We start from the raw sequence: 21,765 nt of genomic DNA, 5'->3' as shown, positions 1-21,765 counted from the left end.
TCCAAGCAACATCATGTGACCAAACAAAGAGCTAGGGTAACTTGGCTGCATGCCTTTCTTCATTCTGCATGGCATTCAACTTCACAGTTTAGTTTTCTTCCAAGGATACCCTTCTAAATCTAACATATCTGCATTATTATATGTAAATGTGGGAAAGGAAAGTTTATGGAGACAGATGCTGCTGTACTCACCTTCACATTTCTGGCCAAGAATGCCCAACCAAAACCAGCTGACATGAGAAAAGAGTTTACTTGGCTTATAGTCTCAGGTGGGAGTTTCATGATGGCAGAGAAAAGATGGTAGAGCAGAGGCTAGGTATCATTTCCACCACAGCAGGTGGAAGATAGCAGCAAGAGAGTAAGCTAAACCCTGGCAAGGGGGAGCTTGCTCTCACATGCCAAAGCCTACCCCCAGTAACATGCCTTCTTCAGTGAGGCTCCACCTCCCAAATTCCCACTAGCTGGGGACTAAGAATTCAGAACACTTGAGTTTATAAAGGACATCAACCCACCACAGATGCTAAGCATTAAAGGTCAAGAATCCATCAGTGCCTGAGGCCAAGAATATACATGACTATTTCTCAGATTTGGAGTTAATTTCTATTGTTCAGAATGACAAAGGATGTCTAGGTATGGGAAGGAATTTGATCACGATATCCTATGGAATTATGGCACAGTTTAATACAGTATTCCTTCTTCATATTTCTTTAGAGGGGTAATACGTTCTCTGTATGTGATCTTGGTGAGTAGCTGTATATGATGATAATGAAGGTCGCTGTACTCATCGCTCACACTGATGCGCTTCCTCACAGCACTGTTAATACAGACTTTTTCTGTTTCTCCATAATCATCTTCCTGGGCCATGCCAAGATGGCAATTAGACACAGTTTCTGTGCCTATATAATGCCAGGACTGAGAAAAGTCAGGGAAACAAGTGATAGACTCAATTCTCAAGAGAGGAAGGGTGAAGAGCTTCAGAAGACCCAAAGGAGTTCATACTACAGATGAAAATGACAGAGAAATAGGCTAAGCAGCAAAAATGAGGAAGCAGCCTACTAGGCTCCCAGGAAGAGAAAGGAGACAAAGATTCTTCCACAGGTAAGCCAAGCAACTCTGGTTTGAAAACAGAGTCATAGCCACAGGACAAGCCCATAGTTCTCACAAGCCTTAAATCCATCTGGAGGATTTTGGGTGAGAGTGGCTCCAATGTGGTGAGTCAGCATTGGAGAAATCCAATTTGGTACTCCCTGTACTGCAGAGAACTATCCCATACAATATTGTGAAAGGGGCATATTGCTTGAGACTGAGTTTTCCTGGGACCTGAAAACAAGGGAGCATCACTAGTCCAGGTCCTTGAGGACACTTGGCCACAGGTAAGTGAAGACTAAGCCCAAGCCAGTGGTCAACAGGCTAATGGAACTCCATGGTCTCCTCTTTGCTATGTGGTTTACCAATTTATAAGTTTGAAATCTCTAAATCTCAGGACTGGTGGATATTCCTCACATCATCCCTCCTGCAGGTGTTTAATACTGAGCATTGGAAAGTGTTGAGACAGATCCCTCCATAATACACCTCAGAACTCTACCTACCTTTTCCTCATCACAATACACTGAGAAGTCATTAGCAACCTCAAGATGTGCAAGCTAGGAAGTCTTTGTACTGAGAACACAAAGTGCCCTGAGCTTTGGAGGATGTGATTTAGATGTTGTGTTTGGGGCTGAGTATACACTGATCACTTAATCTTGATGGCTTTGCCAGTTCTGCATCTCTATTTTAACCTCTGCCCTTTTCATGAAGAAGCTTCTGTGTGTTTGAGTTGCAAGCATTGTAGACAGCTCCATGTTGCTGGGGCAAACATTCAACCAAACACAGTTTATGGAAGGAAGGGATTTATTTCAGCTTATAAATCCAGGATAAGTTTCATCAATGGTAGAAGAAGCTGGTCCCCTTTTATAGATCCAAGCAGGGAGAAACCACCAAGCAGCTAGCAAGCACCAAAAAGCAGCATACAGGAACTACAGAACTTAGACTGTTATGTACAAATTGGGCTAGAATTTGGATCTGCCCCCAGTGGAATGTCACCTGTAGCAGAAATCTGCCTGTTAGAGGCTAAAGCTACAAACTCAATTTTATGAAGACACCTGAGTCTATGGGGCTATGCATTCAAACTATCATGGTAACATTGAGATTTAGAAGGCATGCTGTCCTATTAGGATAACCACACTATTGGGTTATCTCCTAAGACCAGGTCCCTAGTGCCCACTGGTACAATGGTGACATGAAAGTTATAGGAGTAACAAACTGTTCTCCAATTTGTACTGAATACTTGGCCAAACATATATTTTTTTAATTTTGTAAAGTAGCTGTAGCAGACAGCTTTAGGTTCATTGACATGGAGGAAGGGATATTTATTGAAGCTTACAGATCCAGGGGAAGTTCCATAATGGCAGAAGAAGCTGGCCTGCTTTCACAGGTCCAAGCAGAGATAGAAGCACATGATGAAAGCCACACAGCACAACACACTTCAGGAACTCCAACTAGGCACACTTTGCATATCTTTAGATTGAAATCTGAAACCCACCACCATACCTTAAGATCCGCCCCGTGACACCACCTCCAGCCAGATGGCTATGGGTAAAAATTACACACTAATAGAACAGTGAATATATTGGGGGCCATCCATTAAAACTACCACATTCTGCCCCTGGCCCTAAATATATTTATAACCATCACATATTGTAAACTGTATTTAGTCCAGTTTTAAAGGTCCCCACAGTCTTGACCAACTTATGATAGTGAGTCCTGTTTAACATATAAAAGCACAGAGTAAACATTTTCAACTGGTAAAATGCATACCAAGGAGAGACTAAAACAATGTAAACCCAAACACCAAACTTCTGTAGTTTAAGTTCAATATAACCAGAGACTAGCAGTCTCTCTGGTGCTTCAGGGTGGCCTCGAAATCATGGTGATCCTCCTACCTTTGCCTCCCTAGTACTGGAATTAAAGGCATGCACCACCATGCCCAGCTCCATGGTCCATCTTTTAAAGGGTCTTTTAGCCTATCAGGTCATGATTCCCTGCCTCATGCTGCATCTCAGTAGTGGCCTCTGGAACCATGTGTAATTCATGATCATTCCTCACATTCTTATGCTTTGAAAACTAATACTAGGTGTGCAGGACACAGCCATATTCTTACTTTGGGTACAAAATAAATCATAACCTTGAAAAGCAGGTTCCTTTTCCAGTCAACTCTTTCCAAAAGAATTTGCATTTTTATGATAGTCTTTCCTCAGGCATCCTTTCCATTGTTTTAGTGTAAAGCAATTGGGTCATCTTCCTTAAGATTGTTAATGTGTTTGACAATAGCAGGTTTAGTAACCTAAGACCAGTTTTGGGGCCTGTAATTTTAACTTGCTTGAAGTTTTCTAGCTTAAAAATCATAAATCTCTTAAATATCTTAGTCGAATTATCATTTTCCAAGCACATCAGCCCATTATAAATTTAACCTTGTAGAAACTCTTTGGGCCTGGGCAGCAGAACACAGCCAGCCCTTATTCCAGTAGCCCAGTTCCCACAAAGTCCGCTAGTCTTTCCTTCTCTTTTGAAAGTTTATAATTCAAGTCTCAAAGTTCAATACGGTCTGTTCTTAGCATTTTCAAACTCTCATCAGACTAGTCCATAAAACTTGGCTTAATACTCCAGAAGGTATCTTCAGTTATAAGCACCAAGTCCATGCCCATTCCTCCAAAACAAAGGTTCCAAAAATAAACATCCATATGGTCAGGTTCATCTCACCCCACACCTGGTACCAACTTCTGTTTCAGGCAGCTTCAGGTTCACTGAGATGAACTTCCAGACCAGGCACAGTTATGGAGGAAGGGATATTTATTGAAGCTTACAGATACAGGGGAAGTTCCATAATAACAGAAGAAGCTGGCCTGCTTTCACAGGACCAAACAGAGAGAGAAGCACAAGTCAAAAGCCACACAGTAAGGCACACATAGGAACTCCAGCTAGGCACACTTTGCATATCTTTAGATTGAAATCCCTAACCCACCACAACACCTTAAGATCTGCCCAGTGACACTGTCTCCAGCCAAGTGGCTGCAGATGCAAACTACAAACTAATAAAACAGTGAATATATTGAGGGCAATCTATTCAAACTATCACGTAGCTTATAGGATTTTATTTTTCCTATATTTATCATTTTTTTAAAGATAAAACCATTTAAAATATTTTATTTATTTATTTGAGAGAGAGAGAAGGAGAGGAGGGAGAGAAAGAGAGAGAATGGGTGCACCAAAGCCTCTAGCCACTGCAAACAAACTCCAGATATATGCACCACCTTGTACACCTGGATTTACATGGGTACTGGGAAATCAGACCAGGGTCCTTAAGCTTTGCAGATATGCACCTTAACCACTGAGCATATTTCCAGCCTCAATTAGCCATTCTTGCTTATTCATTTTCTTAATTACAAAATGAATTATTTTAATTTCTTTCTCTTTTCCTTTTCCTGACATTCATACTCTGCCTTCTGCTTGTTCTTTTTACTTACCCTAGATTCTTTCTTTTGCTCCTTACCATTCCCATTTCATTTTTATTTCAAATGTTAGTTCTACTTTTACCCTCAGTGATTTTTACCTTTTAGCTTCTTCTACACTGATTTTGACATTTTCTTTTCTATCGTCATTGGTGGTATAAAAGTTGGCTTTAGTTAATTGAAATGTATTTCTATATCTGTTTTGGTTTGTATTGGCATCAGTTTCATTTTTGCTTTTGAGTGGTACTGGGGACTGGACCCTCCAACAAAGGCTGCTCACTAAGAGGACTAAAAAGGAAACCAGAAGAGAGATCCAATCAAATGCATGTGCAAAGTATGAAGTTGGAAAAAGAAACATTAAAAGATATGGCAACATCACTCCTCCCAAAGATCCATGCTCCTCATAAAGGCAATCCAAAGATAAATTCAGAATTGTACTTGTAAAAGTGATTGATGACTTCAAAAATGTTACAAATAAGAAACAGATAAATGAAATAAGAAAGTCAGTTTACGACCTGGAGATTGTAAAGTTCAGCAACATAGATGAGAAACAAAACAATTTTGGGGACAGTGGTGGGGAATTCACAAGAAAATTGAGATTTTGAAAACAAACGAATAAAAGTGTTGGAAATGAAATATGCAATGAAACAAACAAAAGCATGATGGAAAGCATCACCAATAGACTAGACCAGGTAGAAGAAGGAAAACAAGGGATGGAAAACAAGGTCAAGGAAATATTACATCCAAACATCAATAAAAAAATAAACAAGCATGATCACAGCATACATGAACTCAAGAAATCAAACCTAAGAACTCATAGGTCATAAGGAACCATGGTAAAAATTAAAGGTGTGCAAAATGTATTAAATTAAATTATAGTAGAAAATCCCCAAATCTAGAGAAACAAGTAGATATCCAAACACAAGAGGTATTTATAGCCCCAAGTAGATGTGACCAAAGAAGTGCTCTAAAGTGCATTATATGCTAAAACCACAAAGGAACTAAACAATATTAAAAGCTGTATGAGAAAACATCCACTCATTGGCAGAGGAAAACACATTAGAATAACATTATTTCTCTCAGTGGAAACTCTAAAACTCTTCACGGCATTTGCACAGCATGGAACTGATAGACTTCAAACTCCAAAAGTAAATAACTGCCAACTAAGATTGCTATATCCAGCAAATTATCTTTTACAATTGAGAAATAAATGAAGACGTTTCAGGACAAGCACAAAATAGAGTAACTTGTGAGAACCACATCATCACTGCAGAGCCCTTTACACAGAGGAGGAGGTAGGGAACCCTCAGGGGTCAAAGCAAAGGGAAGAATCGGTTTCATAGGAGAAGATGAACAAAGGAGACCTAACAAAGGAGCAGTCATGCTCACCTCAGTACATTAGCAAATCTTAATGCAAATAGTGGAGAGAAAAAAGAAGTGACAACAATTCAGCCAACCAGAAAACAACCACCAAAATTTTAGGAATCAGCAAATTACTAGCAGTAAAAATGCCTAAATATAAATGATGTTACCTCCTTAATTAATAGATGCAAACTAGGGTCTAAGTAGATGCTCAGGGGTTAAAAGTGCTTGGTGAACAAAACTGATTCCCAGAAGACACATAAAGCCAGATACTAGCAGAACCTGTGTCTGTAATTCCACTGAGCCTGTGGCAATGGGAAGCAGAGTCAGGGGAATCCCAAAATATGTGGGTGAGTGAGTCTAACATTTGTAATGGCAATCAACAAGAGAGAACCTGTCTCAAACAAACTGGAAGGAAATGACTGACATCTCAAGATTGTCCTCTGACTTCCATGTGTGTGCTGTGACATACACTCCTCCATGCACACACATGCATAGACATAAAATATACACAAAAAATAAATAAAAATGCAAGATGCGCATTAGTGGATTGGAGTAAAAACAAAATGTAATGATCTGTTGTTTCCAAGAAACATATAACCCTGGAAGAGACACCCACAGAGTAAAAGTGAGCAGATGAAGATAAAGGTCAATTTTCCAAGTAAAGGAATGCCCACAACAACTTAAAGAGCTATTCTGGTGTCTGATAAAATAGATTTCAAATCAAAATTAGTCAGAACAGATAAATAATACCAGTAGATATTAACAAAGGGAACAATCCATCAAGAAAATGTAACAATTTTAGATATATATGCACTAAACATCGAGGCTCTCAACTTCATAAAAAGTGAAGGACATGAAAAGAAATACAGGTCCTGATAGAATAATAGTAGGTGAATTCATTACCCCACTTTTATCAAAGTGCATCACAGGTCAATAAACTTAGCTCATATCTAGAATATTCTATTCAATTTATGCAGAAAACATATTCTTTTCAGCAAATCATGGAGTTCTCTCTAATATATATCATATTTTAGGCTACAAAGCAAGTCAATTAAAAAATTAAATAATTTATTGTAATGTATCTGATCATTTTATTGTAACAGTAGACAACAAGAACAAAAGCAACTACAGACTATACAAATCTTTGGAGACTGAGCAATGAACTCTTAAATTACCAGGGGTTCATTGAAGAATCATAGAGAAAATTTAAAAAAACTTCCTGGAACCAAATGAGAATTGAATAATGACTTATCAAAAACCTTTGAGGATGGGCTGGAGAGATGGCTTAGCAGTTAAGCGCTTGCCTGTGAAGCCTAAGGACCCAGGTTCGAGGCTCGGTTCCCCAGGTCCCACGTTAGCCAGATGCACAAGGGGGCGCACACGTCTGGAGTTCGTTTGCAGAGGCTGGAAGCCCTGGCGCGCCCATTCTCTCTCTCTCCCTCTATCTGTCTTTCTCTCTGTGTCTGTTGCTCTCAAATAAATAAATAAATAATTAAAAAAAAAAAACCATCAGAGAGGGCTGGAGAGATGGCTTAGCGGTTAAGCGCTTGCCTGTGAAGCCTAAGGACCCCGGTTCAAGGCGTGGTTCCCCAGGTCCCACGTTAGCCAGATGCACAAGGGGGCGCACACGTCTGGAGTTCGTTTGCAGAGGCTGGAAGCCCTGGCACGCCCATTCTCTCTCTCTCTCTCTCTCTCTGTCTTTCTCTCTGTGTCTGTCACTCTCAAATAAATAAATAAATAAAAATTAAAAAAAAAACCATCAGAGAGATTGAAAATAGATAACTTAATTGTGCACATCAAAGTCTAAGAAAAATAAGAACAAGCCAAACCCAAAAGTAGTAGATAGGAATAATAAACATCAGGGCAGAAATCAGTAAAATGGAGGCAAAAAGAACCATACAAAGAATTTATGAAACAGAGTTCTTTGAAATAAACAAGGTTGAATAATGCATAACCCAACTAGCCAAAAGAAAAAGAAAGAAGGGCTGGATGTGGTGGTGCATGATGTTAATTCCAGCATTTGGGACCAGAGGTAAGAGGATCATTACAAGTTTGAGGCCAGCCTGAGACTACATACTGAATTCCAGGTCAGTTTGGGCTAGAGCAAGACCCTGCCCAAAAAGGAGCAAACAAAAAACAAACAAAAAAAAAAAGTAGAAGAGCCAAATTAATTAAATCATTAATTTAAAAGGGGGCATAGAACAGGTATCAATGAAATCCAGAGGATCAATAGAGAATACTTTGAAAACCTGCATTGCATAAAGTTAGAAAACTAGAAGATGGATGTGTAATTCATGTTTACTGCATATATACACAATGGAGTTTTTATTCAGCCATGACAAAAGAAAATTGTCATTTGTCGGAAAATAGATGAAACGTTCTCATATTAAGCAAAATAAGACATACTGGGAAAGACCAAAGCATCATGTTTTCTATCATATGTAGAACTGTGGTGACTTTAATCAGATGTCCCCCATAAAGTCATGTGTGTCTCAGAGTAGCCTTGAACTCATGTTGATCCTCCTACCTTTGCCTCCCAAGTGCTGGGATTAAAGGTGTGTACCACCATGCCCTACTTTTTTTTTTTTTTAATAACAAAGGCTGTAGGCTTATATCACCTCTCCCCTATTACGCATTCCCTGAAGGTTCTCCTCAGAAGTGTTATTGGTGTTAACTACTGGATGAACAAGGTCTTAGTGAGTCTTTGGTGAAGAGGGTGGGGCCTCTGCCTCAGGATGCTTCTACCCACACTCTATGGCTCACAATCTTCCTGCTCCTTCTTTTGCAATGGTCCCTGAGCCTTGGTGGATCTGTTAGCAGCATGGTTTCGTGTTGAGTTCTCTGTAGCCTCTGCGTTTCTGACTCAATGTGTTTGGATTGACCACAGTGTGTGTTGCCTTTCCCTGTAGCTGGTTGTCAGTGGAAACAATACTCCTGTAGCCACTTCCTCAGAAATTTCTCTCTGCATGGGCCCCAACAGATGTGGTATGGGTGGCATGTCTTTTCTCATATGTTCTGAATGCTATGGCCCCAGCTGGAGGAGGTGTGTTATAGTCAGCTCCCCCTTGCAAAATTCAGTTCACCCTCCTGCTGCTCTTTTCCATCTGCTATAGCAGAAGTGATGTTTAACCACTGTCCATGCCATGCTTTCCCCTGCCTTCATGAAGCTTCCTCTGGAGACCATAAGCCAGTATAAAATCTTTCCTCCCATCAAGTGCTTTTGGCCATGTTTTTTTTTTTTTTTTCTTCCAAGTAAGGAAAGGGTAACAATGACAGAAAATTGGTATCAGAGGAGTGGAGCTGTTACTGCTACAAACCAAACTGTATGGCTTTTGGCCTTTTGAAACTGGTTTGTGGGAGGAACATAGAGGGTTTCAAAATGCTGGCCTAAAAGACACCTTGCAATGAAGCAGATTTTCATAAATCGTTCTGGTCAGAGTTTACAGACCTAAGTGAAGAAAGAAGTGTGGATTATGAGACTTGGCTTTTGAGGGGAAGAAAGAGCTTTGTCTGGACTGGGCTAGAAACAATTTGTGTGAAGGGCTCTATTCTGCCTGTCATGAGAACTTGAGCAAGGTTGAGTTTAGAAGAAATGGACTAAGGTGAGCAGATAAGGTGAGCACAGAAATTAAAGTTGGTCAGGAGACAGCAGTCTGCTTCAGCAGCAATTGTTTGGTAGATTACTACGACTGAGATTGAGCCAGTTGGTCTGTATTAGGACAGCAGGAAGAATACTCACTCTTTTGAAAGTACGGTGACAGAATGACGAAGGAATTTTTCTGCTCTTCAAAGTCAGCTTTATTTCCTCTTTATTAACAAAGTTTGTACCTGGTTCTATGGGAGTATAGGAAATGCAGGAAAGAAGATCACTGGAGGGCTAGAGAGATAGCTCAGTAGTTAAAGTGCTTGCCTGCAAAGGCTAAGGACCCAGGTTTGATTCCCCAGTGCCCACATAAACCAGATGCACAAGGTGGTACATGTATCTGAAGTTCATTTGCAATGGCTAGAGGTTCTAGCACACCCATTATCTCTCTCTCTCCAATAAATAAATAACATATTTTTTAAAAAGAAGATCATTGGATTTATAATGCATTTTGGGGGATAATGGCCAGCGAGCAATGTGAGACAGGGTTGTTGGTGTCCCTCTGTAGATGCCCAATAGAGCCATGAGGATGAAGTACAGGTAGCAGTGTAGACTCTACAAATTTGGAAATGTCAGAACTATGGGACAGCTGCCAAGGAGAGCTGCTGGCTTGGTATGGATTGTTTCCCAATCTGTAAACAGCTAAACTGGAAGGGTGGAAATGGAACCCCAGAGGTTTTGTAGTGGGTTTCAGGTGGACATGGAATTATACGATTTGATGTTTGCTCTGTTTGGTGTAGGTCTTTCATTGGTTCAATCTTTCTTTGCAATGCCATCTTTTCCAGTGTGAATGTCTATGCTATTTTGCGTGTTTTGTTTCAGAGGCTCAAAGTTAAGAGACTCTGGACTATGGGAATGTTTGAACAGTGTTGGGATTGAGAAAAACTAGGGGGAATTTTAAAGTTTGACTGAATGCATTGTATTTCACATTTTGGATGGTGATGCATTTATGGGAGTCAGGAGCAAAATGTGGTGGTTTTAATTAGGTGTCCCCTATAAACACATGGGTCTTAAATGCTTCCCCAGCTGGTAGCAATTTGAGAAGTGGAGCCATGCTGGATGAGGTGTGTGGTTGGGGACAGGTTTAGGGGTGTCATAGCCAGTTCACCTCTGCCAGAGTTTGGCTCACTCTCCTATTTTCCACCTGCTGTAGCAGAGGTGATGTCCAGCCTCCAATCATGTCATATGTTCCATTGCCATCATGAAGCTTCCCCTTGAGACAACAGCTAAATTAAAAACTTTCCTCCCATCCACTGCTTTTCATTGAATGCTTTGTCCCAACAATGGGAAGGTAACTACAATAAGAATTAGACTTATATATGAATCATATATATGCACATATACATATACACACACATAAATAAAATATAAGGTGATGGAGAGATGGCTCAGCAGTTAAGGTACTTTCCCATAAAATATGCATAATAAGAAAGTAGAAGAAGGAACAAGAAAGGTCAATGGGAGGGCATAAAGAAAGATAAATATTTCATATGTTTCCTCACATATGGAACCTGGATATATACAAATGAAAACATCATAAACCCATTATATTGTACACTGATTAAAAATTGTTAGGTGTGAAAGGAATGTTGTTTTTTTTTCTAAAACTCCTACTGAATACCAGCTTATATGCAAAGACAAAGCCTCTAGTGAAAATAGAAGCAGAGATGGCAAAAGAAAGTCATGAATTAAAAATTCTCAGGCTGAAAGGAAAACAAAAAAACCACAGGGAGATCAGAGTGGTAAGTCATATGCCTTAATGAAGAAAGTGCTCAACAGACACAAAAATAAGTTATGTGTGTGCGTAGACCAGTTGTGTGTGTGCGCATGTGTGTGTGTGTGTGTGTGTGTGTGTGTGTGTGTGTGTATCCCAGAGGACATACTTGAGACGCATCCACTCATCCCTCAGATGTTGTCTACCTTTACTTTCTTTACCTTTTTTCTTTTTCTTTTTCTTTTTTTTTTTTTTTTTGAGACAGGGTTCCTCACTGGTCTGGAAAGCACCTAATTAGGCTGAACTTGCTGACCATGGAGGCCCTGGAATCCACTTGCCTTTGCCTCCCCAGCACTAGGATTACAACTGCATATGATCATACTGGCTTTTGTTTGCTTGTTTGTTTACATGGATTCTGGGGTAGAATTCAGGCCTTCATGCTTATAAGGCAAGTTCTTTGCTTACTAAGCTATCCTTCCAGCCAAAAGACCATATTACTTTTAAAGACTGTTACAAGAGTTTAAACAAACAAACAAAAGAGCCTAATCTGGTGGCACTCACTTATAATCCCAGTTTGAGGGGCCAAGGCAGAAAAGCCAAGAGTTTGAAGCTAACTGGGCTACATAGTGAGAATTTGTCTCAGAAATTAATTATCCATCTAATTAGTTAAATTAAATAAAAACTTACAAGATTTTTAAAAAGTGTTTTCATTGTTAACAGAAATGTTTCTCTAAAAACAAATTCAATGCCTGAAGTTTGTGATTACCCCTCTTGTCTCTGAAACTAAAGAGAAATCCATGCAATATATGGCATGCTATTATAGAAATTTTCCCATCTGTCCAGCCATAACCCACTGACAAAATTCAAAAAGCTTGAATTTTCTCTGTCCTTGCAATATGTTCGGTTCTCACTCAGAATAGTGCTTAATTGAATAAGTGCAGGCTTCAGTTCTATGATAACATGCAGTTACAATTCTGAAGAAGGGCATTGTTCAATGACCTTCTCATAAGGCAGCTGGGCAATCTTCCTACAAGGAGGCAATCAGTGGGCCATCCCAAACCTGTCCAGGCATATCCACATCTCCAGTGTTGTATTCATGCGGAGTCTAGGTCCATGAAAACACTACCCAAGCATATTCTGATTTTCAAAGACAGTATTTGGATAAAAATAACATCTGGTACTCAACAATGGATTATCAACATAGTTTAACAAATATTTGACTTCTTTGTATTTGAATAACATCATTTTAAGAGTTTGTTAGTGCTTTTTATAGAAGTAGGGTTCTGGGCTATTAGATACTGTAGGGTTGGTATTTCTATACTCGATAAGGTGTTTGTGAAATTCTCATAGATAAACACAATTTGGCACTTGTTTATGTTTTATACTGAAGGCTGCTAACTAATAGTTCAATGACAAGTTTTTGGTGGCATTCCCTGATCTTTTCCAGTTTCACCAAAGACTCAAGTGAAGAGATGGGAAGCAAATTCATCATGTTTTCAGAGGACAGATATCTTGATGGGAAGAAAAATGTAGTGAGAGTAATAGAATTAAAACAAAAAGATTCTGACAAGATGTAAAGATGGGCTGCGTCTAATGGAAAGAAATTTAATAAATGTAAAAACAAGGCTCTGTGTGGAGCTACTTTGTCTCTTAGATGAATATAAAAAGACAATACAGCACATGAGAGCAGTTCATGCCCACGAGAAGTAAACGAAGGGTGAGTAAGGCTGCCTCAGAGATTTCTGGGGACTCAGGATGTATCAACAGTACAGTGTGTAAAAGAAGAGAAAAGCTGGGTCCACCCTGGTGCCCTTTGTGTTGCAGTGTTGGTTCACATGAAGGACAGAGGCAAATTGTATTGTGTGGGTAAAAGAGATGTGTGATCAGCTAGCCTGTGTTATCACTGCCAACCCAGGAAAGGGCCAGGGGCACAAGGGCTTATAACGGAGCAAAATGCTGCCAGAAATTCTTAAAAGGGCTGCTATATTTAAGAGATATTGTACTTACTCCATTTCTCCCTGAAAAGTGATCAATAAACAGAAGCTTCAGGGCTACAAATTTCTGAGGGTATAAACAACCTCAGGAAGAATCGGCTTTAAGATATCATAAGAAAAACAGAGTCACTCGATAAGAATACTATACAGAGTATTGAAGTACTGCAGTGAGATGTTGACCCTATAATTCCATAATTACCAAGGCTGTATCTCAGCCAGAATGTCCTGTCTCACTGGCATCTCACTGTGCCACCAGCCTTTCCAGATACTGGCCATGTTCTCTTCAACATCCTAAGTTTTGGAAGAAATTATGAACTTAGTCATTTCTTACATGACTGCCACTAACTATGTATTTTGTAGGTACTTTGCATATAAAATCACATTTTGGCCTCCTAACAGTGCTCTACTTATGCATTATATTGCATCTAATATTAGTGACTTCATTATACCTAGGAGAAAATGAAGAAAATAAAGGTTAAATAACCTACATGCTATGGAGTTAATGTTTATGCCTTTCTCAAATTCATGCTAAAACTCAACCTAATACCATTTGGAGGTAGGGACTTTTGGGAGGTAATAGATTTACATGAGATCATAAGGGTGGAGCTCCCAGGATGGGATTTATGTTTTTATAAGAAAAGGAAGAAAAACTAGCAACCTTCACCCTATCTAATGCCTAAGGATATAGTGAGAAGAGACCTGCCTGCAAGCCAAAATAAGGGCCCCTACCTGTAACTGGCTTCCTGGTCCCTTGGCCATGTGTCTCTTGGCCTCTAGAACTATGAACAGTAAATGTTTAAACCACACAGTTACTTTGTTATAGACAAATTGCTGCTTCTACAACTATAAAGGGTAGAACTGAGACCTGAACTCAAACAGTCTTGCTCCAGCATCTATTCTCTTTCTTACTGGCACAAATTTCGTTCTGAAGTGAGGAGTCATGGAAAGGTACTTATCTCCCCTTCTACTGTACAGGAACCTGATGTTCATATTTCCTTGACTTGGATGTGATGAGAGGCTATACTGCAATACAGCAAGAAGGTACGTCTGAAGTGAAGATATGCAGAAAGGAAGCTTTGTATCTATTAACACCACTAAGGGGAGATGGATAATGTGCTGATATCCTAAGTGCTTAGATATCCACTAATTTAGCAGAAGATGGTGAGTCAGGAACATGACATCACAAGCAAAACATGAGACAACATCTGATCACAAACCAAGAGTGACTCTGGGAATGGTGAAACATGTTAGCTTTCCATCACTATGACTGGGTTAATCACCTTATAAGGAGGAAAATTGATTCTGATTCAGCCTCAGAGGTTAGTTGTTTGGCCCTGTTGCTTTGGGCCTGTGGATGTATAGTACATCATGGCAGGTGCACTTGACATATTGGGCAGGAGACGGTGGGTCATGCAATGGCAGCCAGGAATCAAAGGAGACAAGAAGAGGCCAGGATCCCAGTCACCCCTTGAAACACAGCTACAACAGCCTAATTTCCTTCTACTAGGCAACACCCACAAAACCTCTACCACCTCCTGTTAGTGACATGGGGATAACCAAGTTCTCAGCACATGGCCCTTTGGGGAATAGCCAAGATCCAAAATATAGTAGCTTGTGTTGTAAAACCGGAAACATCTTAGACTTAAGTAGTGTAGGTTTCATTATTGACATGTCTGAGTTTTCATACATTTAGCTCCAGCTGAGAAGATACACCAAACAAATCAGGACTGATACACATGGGGCTTATTTATTCTTGTCATTTTAGAAGAAATGACATTTGCTTTTGACAGGCTCCAGCAGCCAGATTAGAGCTGGCAGCAGGTGGAAAGCCCTTGGGCACAAACTGTCTTGCTGCAGCCAGCTTAGCTTTCCCCTCATCCTTTGTAGCCACCAGGAGCTCTTACCCAGTGGTACTGGGAATGCCAGCAAACTCCAGTTGCCGGCCCACATTGGGTCACTCCTTGTTCTACCATTTTTGAAAAGGTCAAGCCATTGATTGGCAGTAACCATGGTAACAGGAAGAAGGGGAGTGCTCAGTGGGAACTTGTGAACTCATGGTAGAGGTATCGGCTCTTCTGATTGGTTGCTGTGATTTGCACATAATTTGCATGATCAGTCCGTGCTGGTCTGTCTACCACACCCCACACTGGCAGTCTCATCTTACTGTCCAACTCACTGATCAACAAAGACAGGAGTGGAATAAAGGAGACTTACAAAACATCAGGCCCAAAGGTACTTGTGATCAGGCAGCATACCTAGACTTGACTGCCTCAGAGAGCCTGTCAGCCCCGGGCTCTGACTCCAATGAGACCTACAGCTGTTCCCACAGCCTTCCGTAATGAAGGAGGATAAGAGAAAGCTAGCTTTTATTTAGACAGTTTTAGTCACCTCACCCTGACACAAGAAGGAAACTCTTGGCAAAAATGAAATTCATCTGATGGAGACCTATCTACAGTGTCCCAGGCTGCCCACAGTCTAATATGCTACCTGAGGGGGCTGACCCAAATGGGCTGACTCCAAAGGAGGAGGGTTCATCCTCCAAACTAACTAGCCAATGAGATCTTCCCCTTACACACCTGAATCTGATGCTACAAAGGCTTGGCCTTCCAGCCCCTCCCTCTCTGCTCTCTGGACACCACCCTCAGCTGTGTGGTTCTCTCTCTAGTTCTTATCCTGTACTGCTCCACACATGTGAGTCTGGCCTGTACCCCCACTCAGCCAGTGGGGTTGGGAAATCCTTGCATTGTTTCTTGATCAACTTTTCCGCTTGCCTCTGCTTTACAGTTTGGGGTAACTTCTCACTTTAATTACATGGATGATCTTTCTCTGATCTCTGAATCTACCACAGGTGCTTGTACCAACCCTAGACTTGCTTTCTGTGTACTTACTCTAAATTCAGGTAGCTATGAGTGTAATCATCTTCACTCATTTCTCTTCTGAATCTCTTAGTCTCTTCTTTGATATCTGCCCTTTCATTTTTTTTTTCTCCATTAAGCCTCAGTTTGTGATCCCATCTCCTCTAAAAACAAATGGTATATGCCATGTGGGTTCCTCCTAGGTCTCCCTACACAAGCTCCTAGATTCTACTTTCCATGTGCCAACAACTTTACCATAATTTCTCTCTCCCTTTTTTAAAAGTTTATTTAATGTTTAGCCACACATTGTTTTATATTTTATTTGTTTGAGAGAGGGAGAGAGAGAGAGATAGGGACAGATAGACACACAGAGAGAATGCATGTTCCAGGGACTTTAGCCACTGTTAACCAACTCCAGATGCATGCGCCACCTTGTGCATCTGGCTTACGTGGGTACTGGAAAATTGAATCTAGGTTTTTAGGCTTCACAGGCAAGTGCCTTAAATGCTAAGCCATGTCTCCAGACCCCCTGATTTCTCTTTAAAAGCCTTAGTTTCTCTTAAGTCCACATCCATGCAGCTCTGCCCTAATTGCTCTTTAAATTCTCATTTTAATTATCTTCCATGTGTTTGTGGCTGTACTACAAAGATGCTCAATTTTTCTCCTGCTTTTACACTTTTTCCTCTTCAGTAAAGCATGTGGTGGATGTTATGCCTGTTTTCTGAGTCTTTGTACATATACATGTAAGTTCTACTTTCCATGTTCTTATGTTCTTTTGACAGGCTGTAGCAGCCAGATTAGAGCTGGCAGCAGGTGGACTATTCCAGTCCTTTTCTAAAAATCTCAATTTCTCTTAAGTGAACCTTATAAACTATATAGTGTTTCCACATAAGAGTGTGTTCCTTACTTTTCATGTGTTTAGCTGCCCTCCCTAGATCCAAGTCTCCCTTAAATAAACCCCATAATTTGTGATTGCCCCCTAAATAAATTTAATAATTCATAAGTTATCCTTGTTGAGTCTGTCTTTATTATTTTCTTTAATATTTTATTTTATGGGCTGGAGGGATGGTTTAGTAGTTAAGGCAGTTGCCTGTGAAGTCTAAGGACCCAGGTTCAATTCCCCAGTACCCATGTAAGCCAGATGCACATGGGGATGCATGCGTCTGGAGTTCATTTGCAGTGGCTATAGGCCCTGGTGCTCCTATTCTGTCTCTCTCCCTCTATCTCTCTCAAATAAATAAAGAAAATACTTTTAAATAATGTAGTTTATTTATTTTAGAGACAGAAAGAGAGACAGAGAAAGAATGAGTGTTCCAGGGCCTCCAACCACTGCAAACTGACTCCAGAAGCAATGCACCACCTTGTGCATCTGGCTTATATGGGTACTGGGGAATCAAACCTGGGTCCTTAAGCTTCACAAGCAAGCACCTTAACTGCTAAGCCATCTCTACAGCCCTGTTAGCTCTTTATTAAATGTAGGAAAGAACCTAAAACTTGGGTTCATAAATTTTGGGAGACCCCTCCTGAATCCCCCAACTCCTGCATCATAGGATGTAACCAAGAGCTGCTGACCTTGCAGTTCAGTTTCCTCTTCCATCTGGTCGTGGCTGGAATTCCAAGGTCTGCCAAGTGCTCCGAGCTGCAACATTCAACTAGACCCCTCTTGAAAGCAGTACCTACCACCATTGCACCCTCTTGGTCAGAAACCAGCTGCTACCATGAGCTAATGTTATGGGAAACTGAGTGACACAGAGAGGCACCATAGGTAAGACTGGAGAATCAGAAAATTTATTCATGTTGACATGGACTCTGAGGAATAACTTCCAAAGCCTGAGTACTGAGCTCTGATAGCTCAGAGGTTCTATAGACAAATAAAACAGGCAGTCTGATGTCACGTTAAATTCTTTACACCATTGGTGGGTTACAAGTTTCTAAGGTTACATGATTTGAGGGATCAAACAGAAAATTCCTTAGCAATAAGTCAGTGATAAGAAAGTACAAATGTAGAACAGAAAACCACTTGTTCATGGGTATTTGTGTCTATGGCAGCACCAATAAGCGGGGTGCAGCTGCATAGCTGGGGAGGACACTCAGGGTCACCCCTTCTCCCTGGCAAAGCTTGTACCATGGAAACTTGTGTTTTAGAGTGTCATGAGGGTCTGGTTTCTTTGTTAAATTTCTTCTACCATATTAGAGCTATAACCTCTTTGCCCTTTTGGTTGGCAAACCCGCTGCCACCAAGACTCCAGTCTTTGTTCTTGTCATTGTTGTATTCCTGTGCAATAAATCTTCCTTGGTCACATTTCACCACCTGTCCATGCGTTCCGTTCTTCAGGCCAAACAACAAGACTTGAAGGACCATTGCAGTTTTGACTGATGTTCTTTGTTAAAACTGAAGATGTCAGGCTGGAGAGATGGCTTAGCGGTTAAGCGCTTGCCTGTGAAGCCTAAGGACCCCGGTTCAAGGCTCGGTTCCCCAGGTCCCACGTTAGCCAGATGCACAAGGGGGCGCACACATCTGGAGTTTGTTTGCAGAGGCTGAAAGCCCTGGAGCGCCCATTCTCTCTCTCTCCCTCTATCTGTCTTTCTCTCTGTGTCTGTCACTCTCAAATAAATAAATAATTAATTAAAGAAAAAAAAACTGAGGATGTGGCACTGAACAGCATTATTTTCATGTGCCCTTTTCTTACCAAGGAGAAAAATTATGTTCCAGAAGTTCCTAAGCCTACTTTTAATGACGTTTTATTAACATCTGTTAGTTTAACATATTAACATAGCAATGAGTTTGTTATGGCATTTTCATACTTGTATGTAATTATTTCAATTATAATCACCCCTCTTTTCCTACTCCCACTCCCATTGCTCCCCTTTCTCTTCCCAATCAGCCCCTCTTCTACTTTCATGTCTTACTGTATTTACTTTATTACTTACTTACTTCATTGACCCAGTGAGTTTCCTGAGTGTCTACAGAAGCTTGGTTACACACTTGTATTAACTTTTTTGTTTATTTTTATTTATTTATTTGAGAGCAACAGACAGAGAGAGAAAGAGGCAGATAGAGAGAAAGAATGGCGCCTCCAGCAAATGAACTCCAGACACATATGCTCCCTTGTGCATCTGGCTAATGTGGGTCCCGGGGGAATTGAGCCTCAAACTGGGACCCTCAGGCTTCACAGGCAAGCACTTAACCGCTAAGCCATCTCTCCAGCCCACTTGTATTAACTTTTCTGGGGAGACATGAACAAACACCTATTTGCCCCCAAGTAGGGCACCAACAAAAGACCAAAAAATGATTCCATCCTAGTTTAACTTAGTGCACCAGTGAGTTTATTGGAGTTACATATACAGGTATGGATAAGGGGTTACTTATAGGAGCATGGATGATTCAAGGACAGTTTCATCACTGCAAAGTTCACCCCAGCACAGATGATAGATCACAAAAGCTCATCCATGGAGCTCACTCCAGAACTTGCAGGCAGCTTTGCTAGTTGAAGAGTCTCTTATAAGGAGTTTTTACTCCTTATATAACCTTGGGGAGGGCCTTGGGAATTTCAGGAATTTTCTGAAACCTATGAGTTGTTTACTTCCTGAATTTTAATGGGTCTCCTATGCATTTGAAACCTCCTGAGTCTTAAGAGCTTATGTTTTCATTTGGAACTTCTTAATGAGTCAAGCTTAAATTAAGAGGACATTCCTGTGCAACACCTTTGAAGAAAGTATACCTCCCCTATCAATCATTAACTGTGGATAAATCCCCAGAGACGGTCCCATGAGCTCCTCCCCCTTCCAAGACAAGGTTTTGTGGGCCCAATCTTGTCTTTATTATATACGTGTAATCATTGCTATGTGTTCAAGAATACAATAGCCATGCTGTTCCTGAAGTCCCATTTTATAAAATATATATATATATATATATATTTATTTACTAGCAAAGACAGAAAGAGAGAGAGAGAGAGAAGAGAAATAGAGAATGAGCATGCCAGGGCCTCTAGAAGTTGCAAACAAACTCCACGTGCATGTGCCACTTTGTGCATCTGGTTTTACATGGGAACTGGGAAATGAAACCTGGGTCATTAGTCTTTTCAGGCAAGTGCCTTAACTTCTGAGCAATCTCTCCAGCCCCCCAAGCCCCTCTTTCTCTCATCCATTCTCCTCTGATGCTCCCTGAGCCTTGGAAGAGGTGATATAGATGTGTAGTAGGGCTTAGCATTCAATAGCCACTTATTCTCAGCACTTCAACCAGTCATGAGCCTCTGCATTCACTGGTTACCACTGCAAAAAGAAGCTTCTCCAACCAAAGCTGAGTTGCACTAAATAACATCATTAGTTAGCAGGCACTTTGATGAGCACATCATGTCCATTTAGTCAAACAACAGCAGTAGTTTCCCTTTGAGGCCTATGACCTCCCAGCCATAGTCTTGTGATCAGCTTTCCATACCAGATGTAAGCACAGGTAACTGTATCATCAGCCATTGTCATTGCTCCTGAACAGATACACACAAGATCACCTCAGGGGCACACACTGATACATGATTATATCCCAGGTATCCTGAGGCCAACTGGGATTGATGTAGGATTTTGGGGCTCAGGAGGGAGTCTCCCAGAACTTATACACCCCAAGTTTTGGTTTCTGTCCTACCTTTAACAAAGAATCAATAAATACAGACTCAAAAAGGATCATTTATGACATTTGCACCCCCTTGTGCATCTGGCTAACGTGGGTCCTGGGGAATTGAGCCTCGAACCAGGGTCCTTAGGCTTCACAGGCAAGCGCTTAACTGCTAAGCCATCTCTCCAGCCCTATTTTTTATTTATTTTTTAGAGAGAGAGAGAGAGAGGGAGGGAGGGAGGGAGAGAGAGAGAGAGAGAGACAGAGAATTTGTGTGCCAGGGCTTCTAGCCACTGTAAACGAACTCCAGAGGCAGACACCACCATGTGCATCTGGCTTACCTGGGACCTAGAGAATCACACCTGGATCCTTAGGCTTCACAGGCAAGCACCTTAGCTGCTAAGCCATCTCTCCAACCCCTAAAACTGCCTTTTAAAAGCAAGCTTTCGGGCTGGAGAGATGGATTATCAGTTAAGGCTCTTGCCTGCTAAGCTTAAGGACCCATGTTTGATTCCCAGGACCCACATAATCCAGAAGCACAAGGTGGCCCATGCATGTGGAGTTCATTTGCAGTGGTTGGAAGCCCTGGTGTATCCATTCTCCCTCTTCTCTCATTCGCTCTCTGCCTCCTCCCCTCTCTCTTTCAATAAGTAAATAAATAAATAACAAGTAAATAAAAAGCTAGCCTTCTCCTATCTTCCTTCAGGATGGTTAGGCTTTAGGCTGTAAATTGTGAGGTGAGCAGGGGAACGGGTTCCCTACCGGGATTACCCAGGCGAGGTCTTTGTATGGTAAAGATCAGTAACACCCTGAGCAGCAAGCCCAGGCATGCAGTTAACACTCTTGGTGACATGCCAAGTTCAAAATCAATAGGGCAGGAAAGGATATACTTGTGGAGGCCATAAGGAGGTGTAAATATTCGATGACAGGTAATCAAAGTGCCACAAAAGGACTGGATTTAGGCCAACTCCTAGATGAGGACTAGGCTGACCTCTGTGGAAGCTGAAAGACTTTACCCAACCTTAGGCAAATAAAGAGG

This window comes from Jaculus jaculus, chromosome 3 (genome assembly GCF_020740685.1).
Source record: "Jaculus jaculus isolate mJacJac1 chromosome 3, mJacJac1.mat.Y.cur, whole genome shotgun sequence".
Taxonomy (NCBI): Eukaryota; Metazoa; Chordata; class Mammalia; order Rodentia; family Dipodidae; genus Jaculus; species Jaculus jaculus.
The sequence above is the reverse complement of the archived record's forward strand: the minus strand, read 5'-3'. Positions refer to the sequence as shown.